The 20579-nt window shown below is 40.5% G+C and overlaps 1 protein-coding gene across 2 annotated transcripts in view; it reads right to left on the bottom strand.

Moving 5' to 3' along the window:
• LOC103738630 (protein ZNF738-like) overlaps nt 1-19320 on the bottom strand; it is a 108251-nt gene extending 88931 nt beyond the window's left edge. The window contains exons 1-4 of one of the 2 annotated variants that reach the window (XR_003850429.1): nt 19180-19320; nt 12698-12977; nt 11929-12009; nt 7296-7595 (exon numbers count right to left, since the gene is read on the bottom strand). The gene's annotated coding sequence lies outside the window, so the exon portion shown is untranslated. Of the gene's footprint in view, nt 1-7295; nt 7596-11928; nt 12010-12697; nt 12978-19179 lie in introns of those variants that run through there. The other variant, XM_029566224.1, reaches the window with a different exon arrangement.
• Nucleotides 19321-20579: the final 1259 nt, after the last annotated feature.

Here is a 20579-nt window from a genome sequence, read left to right as displayed (position 1 = left end):
TTAAAAAAAATAATAATATTCCAGGGCCATTCTTCACACACATAGAAAAGTTATTGCCAAAATTTATATGAAAAAGACAAAGGAGAGCAACGTCAAACCTGAACAAAGACAATGCCAGCAGTATCACCATACCTGATCTCAAGTTTTACTACAGAGCCATATTAATTAAAAACAGTATAGGAGCTAGAGAATTAAGATCACTGACTGTTCTTCCAGATGACTCGGGTTCAAATCCCAGCACTCACTTGATGGCTAGCCACCATTCATAACCACAGTTACAGGATATCTATTGCCCTTTTCTGGCCTCTGGATACAATGCATGACACAAGTGCATTTATGTACATGCAGGCAATTCACTCATACACATAAAAGAAAAGTAAACTAAAAAATAAAAATATACAGCATAGTACTGACACAATAACAGACACATAAACCAATGGGAGAGAAGAAATCACCTGGATATTATTCTGCAAAAATAGTTACATTTTTGACAAAGATTCCAGAAACATTCACTGGAAAAAGGATAGTATCTTCAATAACCAGTGTTGAAAAATCCTGGATATCAACAATCTAATTAAAACTTGGGACAAGGATCTAAAGCAAGGGTTCTGAAAACATGAAACGTAAGTGTCTGAAAAATATTTTTTAATGTTCAGCATTCCTAACCATCAGGGAAATGCAAATGAGAATGTGTCTGAGGTTTCATCTCCCCCAGTCAGAATGGCTAAGATACAGAAAACAAGCAGGGACAAATGCTAATGAGGATCTGGGAAAGGGAAACAATTACTGCTGGTGAGCATGATAACTGGTGCAGCCACTATGGAAATTAGCGTGGAGATTTCTCAATCAGCTAGAAATAGATCTACCACACGATCTAGCCATACCACTCTTGGACATACAATCAAATAGCTTTATATACTACTAGAGAGATTCCTTCCTGCACATCCATGTCCATTGCTGCTGTATTGACAGTAACCAGAAAATGAAAAGAACCTAGATGTCCATCAACTAAACAATAAATTATGAAAATGTGGAACATTTACACAATAGAATACTATTCAGCTGTTAAGAAAAACAAAATTAGAGCCAGGTGTGGTGGCACATGCCTTTAATCCCAGCTCTGTGAGTTCAAGGCCAGCCTGGTCTACATAGTGAGTTCCAGGAAAGCTGGAGCTACAGACCCTGTCTCAAAAAGACCAAAAAAAAAAAAAAAAAGTCATCTGAAAACCTAATCCTACAGAAGCATATATATTATGTTTAAATGAAGAAAATAGGGGGACAATGCTCCTACCAGATACCGTAGACCAATACATAAAAAACCTAATGCCAGGAGTGAGCTTCCTCTTTTGTAGTTGTTTACCAGGAAGGTCCCACATACCTTCAAATATCACAGACCACTACAATTGCTTTTATTAGCTGCCAGAACTTGGTGGTAAGACCTTATGCCTGAAGATACTACACACATGAGTTGTAGAATAAACAAGGAGAAATAAAGCTAGTAGTGATCTCAGAACTTCATCTCTACTGGCTAGCTTTCATCTTCCTAGAAAGTGCAATGAATGTTACTGGAGGAGAAAGACAATCATCAAGCTTATGCACTTGTGAACCCTGCAAGCTATAGTAATAAGTGGACTGGCATGATATACCCACTGACACAATATGGAATGAATATATGGAGTAGCAATCCACTTTCCTATTATATGTAAGGCCCAATTTACAGGATGGAATCCAGATCTGGCACAGTTATAAGAGACAAGAATCCATGGTTAGATTAGTCACAGACTGTGTGGGAAAGTCTATTATTATTGTGACAAATGGACATAGTATTAAACTGACTCCCAATGACTTATTGTTATACCCATAGATTAGTGCATCTTTCAACTCTCAACAGAGAAGCTACTCATTCATGAATGTTTGTGCATGTTTCAGGGAACACATGTTATCCAGTGTACTGAAGAACATCTAAACACTGACTCGTTGACTAAAGAATAGTTGTCTGAAGTTTTGTACTCTGTTACTGTGCTGGACAGCGTCAGTTGTCAACTTGACACACCTTGGAAGAGAGAACCTCAGTTGCATATTTGCTTGATCACATTGGCCCGTGGGCATGTCTGTGAGGAATTTTTTTGATTATTGAGAGATGAAGGAGGACCCAACCCACTGTGGGTGATGTCACACCTGGGAAGGTGGTCCTGAGTTGTGTAACAAAGCAGACTGAGTATAGACCAGAGGAGCAAGCCAGTAAGCACTGTTCCTCCATGGTTTGTGCTTCGTTGTTGACTCCAAGTTTCTCTCTTTAGTTCCTGCCCGTGCTTCCATGAAGGATGAACTGTGATCAGAATATATACAGAAGACCCACACCAAGATAGGAAACCTTCTTTAGAATTTTACAAATCCCATTTTGAAGTAAGCCATAAAGAGTTTAATGCTCACCCCACTTTCAGCTGGACTGCTTGGCAGTCTTCCTACACTGAGTCATCTCGTATAGAGGAATAGAATGAAGACAACATGGAGGTCCTAACTTTATCACTGAGCAGGTGTGAAAGACCTCTTCCTTACCACCAGCTACCTCAACTGTCATCTGGGAGCAGTGTATGCAGCTGAATCTAGGTTCCTGAACCACAGATGTGCAAACAGACATTGGGTTGGGCTATAGGACATTGTTATATGAGAGCATCCAGGATCTACAAGCTACTTTACTTTAAAGAAGACATTCTGAGAACTTAAAAACAAAGGAGTTGATATTTCTAGTTTTCTAGCAGTGGGAAGACTTGATATTTCAGTTCTTCAAAGGAGTCTAATACAAGGCTATATAATTTTAAAAGTGAATCTTTAGCTTATTTGCTGCAACACCCCATCAGGACAAACTTCCAAATTACTCCATTTCTTGAGCCATTCAAACACACAGGTGACATTTCCCTTCACTGTTGTTCATTTGGAAAATGCTGTCAGCATATTTTCCTCCCTCACCTAGTCTTCACTTGCTTGTTGACAGAATTCATATGACCAGGGGGATTGAGAAATGCACTGAAGCTATGTCTCAATGGCACTGCTAAAGTGATTCACAGGAAGGGTGTCCAGCTGGAAGGAAGACCTAGAGGATGATAAACTGGCTTTCAACACTGAGAGAACTCATTGGGTGGATTGAGTGTCAAAACAGTGGACATGCTTTCATTTCAGTTACTTTCCAGGATTTTGTTGTGATGGCATGGCTTTCAAAAATGGGCAAATATTGAAATCAAAAGACCTTTTGAGATATTTAATGCCAGGAATGGAAGATGGGGACTAGAGACACAATCTTGGTGGTCTGTGTGCTATACTAGACAATGTCTCAAGCTTCTGGTATGAAGGAGGTGGCTTGTGTTGTGGGTAAAGATCTGGAAGGGATGGGGAAGAGAGAATGATATCAAGTCATGAGGTCATGCCTCATGTCAATGCCAGTTGGGGGTTCCTTCATATAAATTAAAGTGAAGAGATGTAATGGTTTTCTGCTTAGAGTAGTGTCATGTTATGGACATATTATATGGCAGGTACTGAGATGCCATGGACTGATGTCAACATATTAAGCTCTGGGCTGTGATGCCCACCTCCAATCAGTACAACAATACTGATATGCTGGCATACACTATTTGGTGTTCATGTGTTCTAGGTTAGAAGTTCTTTTGAGGGGTTAAAAAGTCATTCAGCATTTAAGAGTGGGACCCTAGTTCAATTCCCAGTACCATTGCTGAATGGTTCACAGCCACCTGTAATTCCAATTTTCAGTGATCCAATATCTCTGATCTCCACAAGCACCTGGACACACATGCACATACTCCCACACACAATTAAATAAAATTGAATCTTTAAAACAGTTTTTAATTTCAAAGATTAAATTTACCAAAAAAGAATACTGCTAAACTTCACCACTGGACATCCTCATTGAGAGTGGTCATGCAATCATTTTCAGTGGCACGCTGTCAAGACTAATTTACACATAGGAAAGTCTACATATTCTGAAATGTATATATTTTAACACAGAAGAACTTTAACGTTTTAAAAATAATTTAAACAGGTGTATAATGTATGGTTTTTAAAGAAATATTTTATGTATTATTTTTATTTTATGTGTATATTACCTGCATCTATGTAAGAGCACCCCTGCTGTGAAATGCCTGTGGAAGTCAGAAGGGGTCACTGAATGCCGTGGAACTGGAGGTACAGATGGTTGTTAGCTGCCATGTGGGCGCTGGGAACCAAATCCAGGTCCCCTGGAAGGACAGCCAATGTCTTAATCACTGAGCCATCTCTCCAGCCCCCTAATGTGTGTTTTAAGGTAAGAATTGCTACATAAGTAAAAGGGCAACACCTACTTCTGAAAGTTCCTTTCACACTACACACACACACACACACACACACACACACACATACATATATACCAAACCTTTTGTTTCTTTAGTATATAAATGCTTATCATTATTACGACTGACAAGACTATTCAGGATAACATACTATAAGTATTCAGAGCCTCAAAGCAATAGGTTGCAGCAAATACTCTGAGCATATACTAGGGTAGAGTGTGACTACACTATGGTCTTCACACAATATGATATGGCCTAACCATGTAAAATTAGCTCTCCTTGCCTCTCTTTTTTAGAGAGGGTCTCCTTGCATAGCCCCAAGTGACCTGGAACTCTGAGATCCATATGATTCTTCCTCTAAGTGCTGGGATAAAAGGCATGTACTTCCAAACTTAGCAGTATCTCTCTTGTTATGGGACACGAATATGCCTAGAGAATTCTTAACTCAAATTTTCCTTTCAAAAGATGTGGAAGTGTGTGGGGAGAGGGTGTGGGTGTGGGTTTGGGTGTTTAGGAATTGAATCCAGGGCCTAGGGCATTCACTCAGACAAGTACTGTACCACTGAGCTGTATGTCATATACTCATCTATTTTTTCTTCTGACAGGGAAACAGTAGATTTTTCCAGGAAAACCTTGAACTTGCAACCCTCATACCTAAGCTACCAGGACAGCACTGATTACACCCCTGCACCATCAAGTCTTGTAAGAGCCTTTTAAAAATAAAAATTGGCAAACATTATATTCATAATTTGAACAAATATTTCATTCATGGAAATTTTGAGTGTTACTAATTAGCAAGAATATTTCAATATCCTTATATAATACTTTTTGGGTCTTTTTGAGACAAGGTATCCTTGTAGCCCCAGCTGGCCTAGCACTCACTGAGTAGATAAAGCTGGCCTTGATCCCAGAGATCCACTTGCCTCTGCTTCCCGTGTGCTGGGACTAACGGCATGTGCCACCACAACTGGCATAATATACTTTAAGGATTTTATACAACTTTTTTTTTCATATGTCTTAAAATGTAGTTCTTAAAAAAATGTCCTTTATTTCCCAAACTGGTAGTGTTTTAATCCAGTGTCTACTCTTGGAAGACCTATGCCCATTTGAATTATCATATGACTTTGAATAATTATGGCAGAAAAGAAAGTATTCTCTAATATCATTCATTCAGTGTTTTACTCCAGAGATTTGACTATTTCACAAAAAAGGACAGAGGTTTTTAATAGGTGTCTTTCATCAATAAGCCTGCTCTTCACTGTGAGTCCTTCTATTATCTCCAAAACAAAAAACAAAAAATCTGAACCACAAAGCCGAATCATTTTTAAATAGTCATAGAATTTACCCAACTCAAATTTTTCCATATATATGAAGGTAATTAAAAAGCCTAAATGTTCTCACACATGTTAATGTTTGCAAGGTTTTTCCTTAATCATGAGTTTATTTCATGTCTTAGAAGGACACTGTGACCTCTGGAGATGTTAGCACATTATTTACATTGATAAGGGTTTTGACCAATGTGAGTTTGTTCAAGTATTTTATGTGAATTGGGATAAGAATATATTACATTGTTTACATTCATGAGTTTCATAGTATACATTTTTTATGTCTTTGAAAGGACCTGTGACTTCTGAAGACTTTACTACATTATTCACATTCACAGATTTTTTGATGGTATGAGTTTTTTCATGTACTTGGAGTATTCAAGGATAAATTAAGAACTTAACACGCTGTTCACATTCTTAAGGTCCACTTCCATGACGAATAATACTATGTCTTTAAAGGGAATTGTGATCTCTGTAGACTTTAGGACACTGTTTATATTCATAAGTGCTAAGTGCTTCTATGGGAATTAAAGGACCCTAGAAATCCGTATGCTTTACCATGATGCTTAGATTCACAGACAGGGATTTTACCTTGCATGAGATCTTTTTATGTAACTGAAGGTTTCCAGGATATCTGATGGTGTTGCCAGATTTTAAAAATTTATATGACTTCATGTGTTCTTTCGTATCATTGAAGGCAGATGTGAAGGCAATCTGGGTGTGACATTTGTCACTCCACTGACTGCCAGGGTTGATTCAGATGATCTGGCTGGCTAGGCAGGTGTCCTCTTCCTCCCTCAATGCTCCACTTGTGTCATTTCCAAAGCTGTGTGCTCGATCAAATAGAAGAGGGTGACCTTCCCCAATAGAGGAGGACAGGTCTTTGGTCAAAGGTATGTGAGTTGCTTCTCTCCCCTGCTAGAATGTCCGGACCAGCTCTCATATAACTGATAGCACGTGCAGTCACTAAAGACTTTAGCACACCCATTAAATTCCTATGGCTTTACCCCAATATGAATTATTTTATGTCTTTAAAGGGAATTGAGTTCTCTGAAGGCCTTACCACATTGTTTCTAATCACATGAGTTCTTTTATGTATTTAAAGGGACCCATAAAATCTGAAGGCTTTCCCATACTGTTTACATTCATAAGGTCTCTCTCCGGTATGAGTTCCTTCCAGTATTCAAAAATTACTGAGAGGCCTAAAGGCTTTATCACACTATTTACATTCATAGGGTGTTTCTCCAGTATGAATTATTTCATGTACTTGAAGTAAAGAGAGATAAATTAAGGTTGCACCACATCCTTTACATTTATATGGCTTCTCTCCTGTATTAAGTCCTTCATGTACTTGAAGGGAACTGGAACAAGTGAGAGTTTTATGTCATTGTTTGCACTTATGGGGTTTTTCTTTACAATGAGCAATTTCCTGTAAGTGAAGGGAAGTGTGATGTATGAAGTCGGTGCCCTACTGTTTACCCTCACAGGGTCTCTCTCCAGGGTGAATTCTTTCCTTCTTCTTCAGGCAATTACAACTCTGGATATACTACATTGTTTTTCTTTTCATAAAAGAATCTATAGTGTGAGTTTCCCAATGTGCATAAAGAGAACTAGGGCACACAGATGCCTTTCAATTTCCATGTATTCATTATTTTTCTCTACTATGCTTTTGGTGACATATGAACTGGGAAAATCAAAAGGTTTTAAATATACCTCCCATTTTAAGGTACATTCATAGAGTAAGCTAGCATGCATTTTGAATACATGTGACAGAGCTTAAGGTATTCCCACACTGTTGACATTCACAGTGCTTCTTTCCATATTCCTCATGCTGATATTTTATTCCAGTAAAAATTTCATATTCATATTGAAATTTAGTATCTGGGTGAAGTTTTCTACATACTGACCAGCTTCTTCACTTACATACAGTCTGTTGGGAAAAAAGAAAAGAAAGAAGAAAGAAAGAAAGAAAGAAAGAAAGAAAGAAAGAAAGAAAGAAAGAAAGAAAGAAAGAGAAAGAAAGAAAGGCACATTATTAAAAGTTGCTATACTAATACTGATGGCTTATTAGTAGGTCTCAGACATATATGTTCCCCAAATCAGGGAAAGCATATGCCTTCTGATATTTATAAATTGTCTGAAATTAAATGGACCTGATGATTCTGCATTGCTATTTCAATAGAACTATTATGAAAACACCAAAATTCAGGACTGGAGAGATGGCTCAGTAGAAAGAGTACTTCCTGTTCTTCCAGAGGACCTAAGTTTGATTCCCAGCACACACATCAGGTGGCTCACAACTGTCTTTAACTCCAGCTTCAAGGTTTCTAATGCCCTCTTCTGGTCTCTTCAGGAACATGTGCATATGTCGCATACATTCACACCGACAAAAAGTACACATAAAATTTTAAATAAAAATAAAATTTCTTTTGACATACTTTGAATAAAATGGAAGATTAGAGGTGAGGAAGTTTATGGAAACAGTTCAGTTAAGTCTGGAGGTGCAATGGAGCTCACAGACCTCAGGGGTGATGTGGACCCTGAACAGCAATGTGGGCATTGTCTTTTTTAGCATCAAGATGGCTGTCCCCATATTTTATCATCCATGTGATCAGCAGGAGGCTCTGCCTGGATACAAGCTCATTTACTCAAATATCAGAATGTGGGCGAGGGGGTGAATAAACGTTTCCCATGTTTGGCTTGTGTAGTTGTTGGATGCATGCAAACCTGCCAATTCACAGAGCTGGCTTGGCAGCTGACAGCCAATGCATGCACTTCTTTCCTCAGTTACTTTCCCATAGGATAGGAGAGAGGGTCCAGGCACGTACGTGGCCCCTGAATGAAATGCATAAGTCCTAAAAGAGAAACGTGAGGCAGGGAGAGGTTGAAGCTAGGTCCCTGTTATTGGCTGCATTGATTATCAACTTGACAACATCTAGACTCACCCAGGACACAAGGCTTTGGCAAACCTGTTAGGGTTTACCTAGGAGGTCATCTTCTGGACATGGCTATCAGTGCTCATTTGATTAGGTTAAATAAGGTAGAAAGAGACATCCTAAATGTGAGTGTCATTGTTCCTGTGGGCTAGGTGATGGAATAAAGAAGTAGAAGAAAGGGAGGGGAGCACAAGCACTGAGCTCCCTCTGCTTCCTGACTGCCAGTGCAGTGCTCCCAGTGGGCTTGCTGCCCCTGCCGCCATGCCTTCTCCACCAACATGGAACATACCTTCCTGGAACATAAGCCAGAATATAACTTTCCTCCCTTAAATTTTCTTCTTGTCATGTATTTAGCCACAAACTAGACAAGTAACTAATGCATTCCCCATTTGATCATCAAGCCCTTGGTGGGAGCTCTCCCAACATTTCCAAGTGTGCAGGGGAAAGTTAAAGCTATAAAAGAAAGGAAGGGAGAAATAATAAATACATTATATCTAGGCTGGTGACTCCAATTGTGATATTTATAGATGAGTCCAGGGGCCAACCCCTGAGATTTCCAGGTTGTATTACAGTGCAACAATTGGACCAAAGTCACATGTCCAGTGATTGAAAGAGACAGTTTATTAAGAAAGAAAAATACACTGATCAGCACAGTTATATGCTGGTGAGATAGAAAAGGAACGTGGCCCAAAAGCATGAGGCCATGAGCATCATGACACTTTACAGGTCAATTCAGATAGTACTGGTGTTCCACTCAGACTGTGGGATTTTTCTTGTGCTTGCTCTGACCCTTACATGTTGCCCTGTAAGGAAGAGGTTTCCAGTCTTCATAAATATCTTTTTCATATTTTAATTTTGACTGTGCTTTCTTTTCTTTTAAAAAAAATCTTTTATTTATTATTTCTATTTTATGTGTATGAGTGTATTGCTTGCATGTAAGTAAGTGCACCGGTGTCATGCAATGCCTGCAAAGGACAGAAGAGGCTGTCAGATCCCCTGGAATTGGAGTTACAGATAGTTGTTAGTTGCCATGTGGGTGCTGGGATTTGAACCAGGGTCTTCTTCAAGAACAACCACTGTTCTTAACTATTGAGCCATCTCTCCAGACACCTGACTGTTCTTTCTTTATGCTCTATTCAAGTGTCTCACTTGTATTATAGAGATTACAGCCAGATAGGCAGGAGATGGGTCAGTAAAGTGCCTGTCAAACAATCATAAAAATCTGAATGTGAATCCAATCTGAGCACAGTGTAAAAGCAGTGTGGGTGCATGTGTTTCTGTATTCTCAGTGCTAGAGGAGGGGGCACAGAACAGGTGGATTCTTTAAGCTCACTGTCCACTCAGCCTAGCAGAATTGAGTAATTCTAGGTTCACTGAATAACCCTGTTTCAAACAAAACAACAAAAAACAAAAGTAGGGTGTGGTGACACACACCTGTAGTCCCAGCACTTGGGAGGCAGAGGCAGGCAAATCTCTGTGAGTTCAAGGCCAGCCTGGTCTACATAGTGAGTTCCAGGACAGCTGGGGCTACAGGGAGACCCTGTCTCAAAAAGACCAAAAATAAGTAGAGGAGTGATCAAGCAAAACAAGCTGGATATTGACCTCTGACCTCCACATAGCATGCACACACCCATGTACCTACACCAACATACACGCATACACACAAAAAGAAACTACATAAAGGAACACCTCTAGGTATATTAAAATGTCTCAAATGAATGTCAGTTGAAAAGAACGGACACTTTGATCCATTAATACAGGAGTTTGGCCCTACACGTGTCTGCTTCATAACCCAACAAGTAGTTCTAGAAAGAGTACAGATACTATCTGCAAATTACTGTGTGTGTTACCATCTGTCGGCCTGAGGCTACTTAAAGGTCTAAACAAGGTTCTCTTCTTTATTTCACCTAGGTCACCAGTCAATCACCATGGAAATTTGGCAGAAATTGAATGAAAACACTGATAGGCAAGCAATACATTACAATTCACATACACAGCAGTGTACACCTAAAGTCCAGGAGGAAAATTTGGAGTAAAAATTCTCCTGAGGAATTAAAGTATTCAAAGCACCAAAAACTATCAGGGCATGAAGAAAGGGCTGTGGCTGCCCAGGAGAGAACAATATTCAGTGAAGACATGAAGTGTTCATAATCAGCCCTGGCTTATCTATAGGCTCAGTTCAGCAGGAAGGAGCAAGCAGAGATTATCACCTGGCTGTGTGTTAAAGGAAGGTCTTAGGAGCTAAAGAAATGGCTCAGCAGTTAGGAGTGAATTGTGTTTTCTGGAGGCATGAGTTCATGAGTTAGGCTCCCAGACCTCACATAAGGCAGTTCACAATTGCGTGCAATTCTAGATACAGGGATCCAACGACCTCTTCTGGTCTCCACAGGCCCTGCACTCACATGCACAAATCCATTCAAATACATAACCCATAAAAATAAAGCTGGGCATGACAGTATATATCTTTAATCTCAGTACTCAGGGGGCAGAGACACATGGATATCTGTGAGTTCATGACCAACCTGGTCTACATAACAAATTCCAGTGCACCCAGAGCTATATAATGTGCCCTTGTCTTTAAAAAAAATTCATCCATAAAAGTGAGAACAGATGACATTTTTCTTGTTCCTTTTGAAGCTCCTCCCATTCAGAGATCTCTGTCAAAACAATGGCTGAACTCAATCTAAAGAAACATGGATTACACTGGGTACATGTAAGAAACAGACTCTCTGGAACAATTACTTTGCAAAGGTCATGACAACAAAAGGAAAGTGCAGCTTACAGCAAATAAGAGAAAATGCTGGAGAAGAGAAACTGATTTCCTGAGTTCCCCCATTATAATATTCAAATGTGCATGTTTTAATGACAAAGAGTCACACAAAACACAAAATGGAAAAACTATGGTTCATGTATGAAAAATTTTATGTCAGATAAATGTTTTAAAATTTTACTTATTTATCATTTTTATTTTATGTGTATGAGTGTATTGTATGCATGTATGTAAGTGCACCCATGTCCTGCAAGGCATGTGGAGGTCAAAAGAAGGCTTTGAACTTCCCTGGAACTGGATTTATAGACAGTAGGTAGCCACCATGTGGGTGCTGGAACTCAAACCTGGGTCCTCTATATGACTAGACAGTCCTCTTAACTGCCGAGGTATCTCTCCAGTCCCCACTTATTAGACACTTTAATTCAACCATCTTAAAAACTTACTTTAGGTGCAGTACTTAAAACAGGTCAAAATACATGATGCCAAAAATTATAGAATTTGCAAGAAAAAAATAGTTGCTTTCTGTTGCTGTGGTAACCACCAGGACCAAAACCTACCTGTGGGAGAAAAGGTTGTATGTGGCTTATAGGTTACATCCATCACTGAGGGAAGCCAAAGTGGGGACTCAAGGCAGAAACCTGGGGATGAAGCAGAAACACAGAGGATTCTGTTTACTGCTTTCATTCCCTTGGCTTGCTCAGATACCTTTCTTACACAGACTAGCACTTCCCACAGTGGGCTGGGCCTTCCTGCATCAATTACCAATTAAGATAAGGCCTCACAGCCATGATCACAGGCCAATCTGATGGAGGAAATTCCTCAGTTGAGGTTTCCTCTTCCCAAGTATGTCTAGGTTTGTCTCAAGTTGACAAAAACTAAGAGGCCTATGGAAGAAAAGAATAGAATAGAATATGCTTACCAGAACCTGAAAAGGATGTGGAGGGGAATGGAGAGATGATTAAACACATACAGGGATGCAGTTGAATTAGAGGAATAATATAAACATTGTAGCACAGGAGAATAACAAGGGTTAAGAATAATAACTGAACACATTGAAATCAAATTTATAGGATTTAGAATATTTTCATTCAGTTGGTAAACAACTGAAGTGACAGGATGATTGCACTAGTCCACTCATTACACACTGTACACATGCTCCATGTCACGGCTGGGCACAGTGGCACACACCTGTAATCCTAGCACTCAGAAGCCGAGTTGGGAGGATTGAGAGTTTGAGGCCATGCTAGGCTATAAAATGAGGTCAAGGGGAGCATGAGCTACATAGCCAGACCCTGTCTCAGAAGACAAAAAAAAGTTGCATTCTACCTCATTAATATTCAAAGTTGTTATCAAACAGATGGAACAGCTAGATGGAGGCCTTTCCTTCTGCCTGGATAGAAATGTCTAAGAAGGAATTTTTCAAATGCTGGTTGGTGCCGGTTTTTGTGTTGTCTGAAATTTGACAGCTGTGAGCAGTGGCATCAGGCATGTGAAGGTCAGCAGTAGAACTGTTGCATAGGACTGAATTCTGACTGGCAAGCTATGGAGAGGCTCTTCCCAAGCTTGGTTGGCTAGGATCATCACAAACTTGTTGACTGTTACCACTCTGAAAGGAAGGAGGGGAGGGAAAGTCAGCCATGCCACCAAGCAACCAGTCAGCCCTAAGTTCACAAGGGGAGGGACTAAGGGTATATAAGCAAAAGAAGAGAGCCTCTCTTCCCATTTTTGAACAGCTGTAGGGAAAGCACTATCCATGCCTGGATGGAGACATGAAGACTTTCCAGTGTGGCCCTGGGGCAGGGGGATACCACTCACACTCCTGTAGGTAAACCCGCATCCACTCCTCTGTAAGTAAGCCAAAAAAACTTATTTTTCCCAAACTGCAGCTTGGGGAAACTGCACCTCAGTTTGTCTTAGGGACCAAGGGAAGAAGGGGTCAGACATTGTTTGTGCCTCCCAGAAGGAATTTTAGCTACAAGAGCATATGTTTAGCATGAGCAAGAACCCAGGATCAAAGCTTGACAAGGTGGAACATTTTTAATCTCAGCATTCAGGAGACAGAGGCAGGCAGAGCTCTATGAAATCAAGGCCAGACTGGTCTACCTAATGAGTTCCAGGATTAGCTGGGACTACACGAAGACCTTGTCTCAAAAAACAAAAACCTTGGATTCAGTTTTCAAAATCAAGAAGAAAAATACAAGAAAAAAAGGGGGGGAGGGGAATCCACCATAACAAGCTAAATTTTCAAAGATTTTATAATCACACTAGTAATTTTTAAAAATCCATGGTGAAGAAATCCTACTCTCAAAAGTAGTTCCCTAAACTGCATATATGCATGCCAGAACTCATACACATACACAATAACAATTTTTAATAATTTATTTTATCTTTATAAATGTTTTGCCAGCATGCATGTAGGTGCTCCATCTGTGTGCCATCTTCCCAAGGCCAGAAGAGGTCCAAATTTCATATGGACCCAAACTACGGAGAGTTGTTAGCTGTCATGTTGATGCTTGAAACAAAACTGGGTCCTCTGCAAAAGCATCCAGTGATCTCAACCAATGAGCCATCCCTCCAGTCCCCAATAAAATAGTTTTTAATGGAGATACATACAATGATCATATCTAGTAAGGTTTAATATTAAGATTTTGAACTTCAGCTGGAGTCATGACTCAGCAGTTAAGAGCACTGGCTGCTCTTGCAGAGGACCTATGTTCAACTCCCAGAACACACATGGTGGGTACCAACCGTCCATAACTCTAGTTCCAGGGGATCTTATGCCTTCTTCTGACCTCCTGGGTACTGTATGACGTGGTGCATATACTCACATGCAGGTAACACATTCATACACATAAAATATAAATAATAAAAATACTAGTAACTATGTTACAAATAACAGCAAAGGGACTCTGAAGGGAAAAAAAATCCAGGAAAATGAATCCAATGCTGCAGAAGATATTGGATACACATTGATACTATCTGATATTAAAGATTCCCATAAAACAATAATTAAGGTAGTGTATGTTTGGGAAAAATAAACAGATGAATACAACAGGAGAGAACACCCAAAACTAAAACTACAAAAATATACTTTAGTGATCATTGATAGCAGTGAAAAGAGAACTCAGTGGAAAGGTACAGATTTCTCAGCAAATATTCCTGGTCCACTGGGGCCTCTTATCTATATACAAAGAAATTAACCTGTCAGAGTTTGTTGATTTTTAAAAATTAATTCAAAGTGGGCCTCTTCTGGACATGAAATGCCATTTCATTCATCAGCTCAGAGCAGCTGTGCTTTTCTGCACAAAACCTGAGACTGGCCCTGTCAACATTCTGTCCTGGATGAGTTAGTCTTTCAGAGACCCCAGCCCTCCCCAAAGCACTACTGGCAATTCAAGGTTGCTGCAAGAGGGTGTCATTTTCTTCAGTGCTGTAGCCACTCGTGAGATGATCGGTGTCCAGTAAGTTAACTCCCAACCAGGCCCCTGCAGCAATCCTAATGTAAACTCTGTGGGACACACACACACACACACACACACACACACACACACCACAGACACAAAACGAAAGCAGAAGGACACATGAAGAAGGGATTCTGTAGGAATCAATGGGGAAAAATCAGAGGGTAAGGGGGGAGTGGGGGATAGACAAAGTTATATATATGAAACTGTCAAGGAATTAAGTATAAAAGAACACAAGTTCTCTCTCTAACCTGCAGGCCTCTCTGTTGGGTAAGTCAATGGCGCCCTCCACACCTTGACTCCTCCACCCTCATTCACCCTCCCATCTTCCCCACCCATCTCTCCTCCTAGCCTGGGTACTGTCCCGTTCCTTGTCTTGGCACCCCAGACACCAGGGGAACCACCACTGCTTCCTGATCCTTTGCATCCAGACCAACTCAGTTCCTTCTAGGGTCCACAGGAGCACAAATACAAAAAGATTGAAATAATTCCATGCATTCTATCAGACCACAAAGCAATAAAGGTTACAATCAACACTGGAAGAAGTCCTAATCACCACATGAACACATGGAGATTAAATAACACACTCCTAAATGATGAATGGGTCAAAAAAGAAATTAAGTAAGAAATAAAAGTATTCCAGGAACTAAATGAAAAGGATAATACAACACGACAAAACCCATGGGACAGGCTGAAAGCTGTCCTTAGAGGGAAGTTTCTAGCTGATGACTTAACACTGCAACTCAACACACTTGAAAAGCAACAGCAAACAAAACCCAAACCCTGCAGACAAGAAGAAATAAAAATCAGGGCAGAAATCAATGAAATTGAAACAAAGAAAACAATACAAAGAGTCAACAATTCCAAGGAGCTGGTCTTTGAAAAGATAAACAAGATTGACAGACCACTAGCCCAGTTAGCCAACAGAAAGAAAGAGCAGCACTAAATCAACAAATCAGAGATGAAAAGGGAAATATCACAACAGACCCCAAAAAGACTGGTTCCAGAGGAGCCAAATCTAAACCAAGAAGAGATTAACTGCTTAAACAGACCAATAACACAAAAAGAAATTGAAACAGTAATACAAAACCTCCCAACTAAAGAAATCCCAGGCCCAGATGGATTTACAATAGAATTCTACCAGACATTTAAAGACCTCCAACCAATACTACTTAAATTTTTCAAAATGATAGAAACAGAGGGTGAACTCCTAAATTCCTTCTTTGAAGTCAGCATCACTCTAATACCAAAACCAGGAAAAGACACAGCCAAAAAGAAAACTATAGACCCACATCCATAATGAACATAGATGCAAAAATTCTCAACAAAATACTTGCAAACCACATATAGACACACATCAAAAAGATCATCCACCATGATCAAGTCAGCTTTATCCCAGAGATGCAGGGGTGGTTCAATATACGTAAGTCAATAAACGTCATAAATCATGTAAATGGACTCAAAGACAAAAACCACATTGTCATCTCAATAGATGCAGAAAAGGCTTCTGACAAAATTCAGCATGCATTCATGACAAGTGTTCTAAAGGCAATTTGACTGCAGGGAACATACCTCAACATAATTAAAGCTGTATACAACAAACCCACAGCCACCATCATTCTAAATGGAAGAAAACTGGAAGCATTCCCATGAAAATCAAGAACCAGACAAGGATGTCCACTATCTCCACTCCTATTCAATATAGTGCTTTACAAATTTGCTAGAGCAATAAGACAAGAGAAGGAAATTAAAGAAGTACTAATTGGAAAAGAAGAGGTCAAATTATGTTATGATGTTGTACCTAAGAAATCACAAAAATTCCACCAGAAAACTACAACTGATCAACGCTATTAGTAAAGTGCCACGTTACAAAAGTAATTTACAAAAATAGTAGCTTTTCAATATACCAATAACAAGCAATCAGAGAAATGGTACAGAGAAACCCTCCCATTTAAAATAGCCATACATATTTTTTTAACTCCAAGATATATATAAAACAGACCAAAGACATCAAAGATCTCTACAAGGAAAAATTTTAATCCTTAAAGAAAGAGATTGAGGAAGACACAAGAAGATTGAAGGACCTCTGATGCTCATGGATTGGAAGAATTAATATTGTGAAAATGACCATCCTACCAAAAGCAATATATAGATTCAATGCAATCCCAATCAAAATTCCCATGACATACTTCAAAGAATTTAAAAAAAGAAAAAAAAAAAAAAAAAAACAATTGCGAATGCATACAGAAGCACAAAAGACCCCAGATGGCCAAAGCAACCCTGAGCACAAAGAACAACACTAGAGGGATTACTATGCCAGATCTTAATGTATTCTACAGAGGTATAGTAATAAAAACAGCATGGTACTGACACAAAAATAGACACATAGATCAGTGGAACATCATTGAGACCCAAATCTAAATACATGAAATTTTAGCCACCTGATATTTGACAAAAGTGCCAAGAACATACAGTGGAGGAAAGGCAGCATCTTCAACAAATGGTGCTGGCAAAACTGAATCTCCACTTGTACAAGAATAAAACTAGATCCTTATCTTCCTCTTTGCACAAAAAACTCCAAATGGATCAAACACCTCGATATGAAAACTAGAAAATCTGAAACTATTAGAAGAAAACACTGGCAGTAATCTACAAGATATAGATGTAGGAAAGGACTTTCTAAATTTCACACCAGTTGTTCAGGAATTAAGGTCAGCAATCAACAAGTGGGACCTTATCAAACTAAAATGCTTCTGTACAGCAAAAGAAACAACCAAGAAAGTGAAGAGAAAAGCCACAGAGTGAGAAAAAAATCTTCACCAGTGACGTATCTCACAGAGGTTTAACAACCAGAATATAAAAAGAACTCAAAAAACAAAGAGCCAAGAAAACACAGGACCCAATTAAAAGATGGGCTAACCATCTAAACAGAGAGCTCTCAAGGAACAAAGAACAATGGCTAAGAAACATCTTAAACAGTGTTCAACATCGTTAGTAATTAGGGAACTACAAATTAAAACCAACTTAAGATTTAACCTTACACCAGACTAGCTAAGATCAAGAGAACAAATGATACCAAATGGTGGTGAGCATCTAGAAGAAAGGGAATGCTCTTTCATTGCTGGTGGGATTGTAAACTTGTGCAACCCCTATAGAAAACAGTTTGGAGAACTCTTAATAAACTAAAAATGAGTGTACCATGTGATCTGGTTATACCACTCCTTGGCATATACCCAAAGGACTCAGTCATTCTATTGCAGAGACACTTGCACAACCGTGTTGCTGCTGTTTCACAATAGCTAAGAGATGGAAGCAACTTAAGTGCCCCTCAACTCATGAGTGCTTAAGGAAAATGTGGTACATTTACACAACGGAGTTCTACTCAACAGTTAAGAAAGATGAAATAATGAAATTTGCAAGTAAATGGATGAATCTTGAAACTGTTAGACTAAATGAAGTAACAGAAAAACAAAAGACATATATTCTCCCTCATTTATGTATCCTAACACCAAATCCTTATAAGTGAGTGCATATCCTGATGTAACTGCAGGAACTAGGAATATGGAAGGGAGCCAGGGATGTAAAGGGAAAGAAACCAGAAAAGGAAGAACAGTAAGAAAAAGGTGTTTCTAAGGGAGAAATATGTAAAACGGGTAGTTAAAGGAGAGAGGGAAGGAGGACTATACAAAGAGCTATGGGAAAAAAGGGGAAAGCCTTAAGCACAGAAAGAGATCTAAACCTGATTAAAGACTGTTGTATGAAATGTACAAAACATCAATAAAATTATATATGTGTGTGTATACATATACAAACTTTAAAAAAAAAGAATAGGAAGACAGCTGTCAACGTCCATATTACATAAAGTTGACAGGAGAAATTGAAAAAGTGTCTGCAGGTGTTCCTCAAGGAGGAGCTTCATCCGGTCATGGAACCTGCCCAGACTGGTTGCTGTCTTCCCACCCCGTCCTTTCTCCTCCCTACACAGCTTACCTATCTCCTACCCGGCTGCACGCCCTCTCTTGTCCTTTCCCAGTGTCCCGACCTTGACCTGCAGACTCTACTGTTCACTTCCCCTAACACTCGTCCACACAGCACAACAGCACGATCCCGCGCTCTGCACAGTCCCGACACTGAAGCTGCCCGCGCAGGCGGAGCCTCCGGCTCAGTGCCCGGCGCAGAAGCAGCTGCATCGGGAAACGCCACAGGCGGCGGCGCCGGGAACCTGGTAGCCGGGACGAGGAGGACGCCTGTCTGGCTGCCGCCCGCCCGGGGAAGACCCAGCACAGCCCGCTGTGGCGGCTCCGGCGGCCACTGCTCCCGTCTGCACACAGTCGGCCCCAAGCTCACCATGGCCGGTTCCGGCTTCGCCCGCGCTGTCCTCTGCTCCCTGCAGGACGCTCACGGGGCAGCACTCTGGGCGTATCTTTCAACCAAGGAACCGAAGCAGTACCGCAGAACGTACAATGTGGCTGCGGTATAGAACCCGCCTCCCCCAACCAATTGGCGCTCCTGATTGGGCAACATAACTGGAAGCCGTGGTTGGCTAAGGCCGCCTCTGATGCCTAAGTGAGAGGAGGAGCTGAAATGAGAGCGAAGCACAGCTTCTCCATGACAGACATTACCCAACCCCAAGGAGATTGGCATCCAAGCAGAACTTGCTCCTAGCCTGACAGAGTAGATACTGCTGTCTTGAGAAATTACTAGACAATTCCTGTTCTTCCCGGCCCTAGGGTCGCTCAGCCTATTACACATTCGATGTCCTATGTCATTGTCCTCTTGCCTCAGATGTAAGAAAGGCACCCAGCCCACTATGGGTGTCCTTAATGTTGGCTCTAGAGTCCGATGTGTTCCAGGGATCTGGATTGTCCACTCAGGCACGTTAAGGATCGTGGTAGAACCCAGGTGTGCTCTTCAAGAAGCTGGTCTTTCTCAGAGGACAGATCTCACAACCTGAGGAACCCAGGCTACTCTGCCCCACAGCTCCACTTCAGCTCTTTTCCTGAGACAAGGTTAAGCTATCTGTGCTGTGGTTTCACAACTTTTAATTTACAGTGAAAAGGCCAATCTAGCTCCATTTTCTTCCTGCGGCTCTCTCCCCCTCCCCTCTGTCCTGTTACCCACAGCCTTGCAGGTCCCATGAAGGCTGTATGCAGTTTCAAGGAGTACATTGTTTCTACATTACGGAGAAACATTCAGGCAGACAGAGCAACATGTGCACCTCAAGGAAGCCATTGTTTCTGCAATTCTGAGAAACTTGCTTTTCTTAGCTGAAACTTAGAACTGTTTGTTAGCTGAAAACTTTCTTGTTAACTGACCTGCCACTGTTATGGTCTTACTATGGGCTCTACTGCTCTTACTGTGTAGCTCTGATTAATGGCTTTGCCCCTGATATGATGTAATTGTAGTTTTAAGCTTTATAAACCTGTTCTGCCTCTCCCCAGGCTGAATAGTTCTTTGGGGCTTGAGCCTGCTCTCCCCTGCAGACCAATTACTAATTTGAGGACTCCTTTTATTTATTTATTATTTTTTATTTTATGTGTATGCGTGTATTGCCTGCATGTAGGTAAGTGAACCCATGTAGTTCAATGCCCACGGAGGACAGGAGAGGCTGTCGGATCCTGTGGAACTGGAGTTTCGGACAACTGTAAGCATGAGGGTTCCAAACAGCAGCAGCTTCCCCTGCTCCCCAACAGGGGCCTATGGACTTTTGAAGCCTGAAAAAGGGAACTGAGCTGATAAGCACCTTG

The sequence above is a fragment of the Nannospalax galili genome, unplaced genomic scaffold (assembly GCF_000622305.1).
Source record: "Nannospalax galili isolate Female #2095 unplaced genomic scaffold, S.galili_v1.0 scaffold1519, whole genome shotgun sequence".
NCBI lineage: Eukaryota > Metazoa > Chordata > Mammalia > Rodentia > Spalacidae > Nannospalax > Nannospalax galili.
Note: the sequence above shows the minus strand (reverse complement) of the source record. Positions and strands in the feature narration are given on the sequence as shown.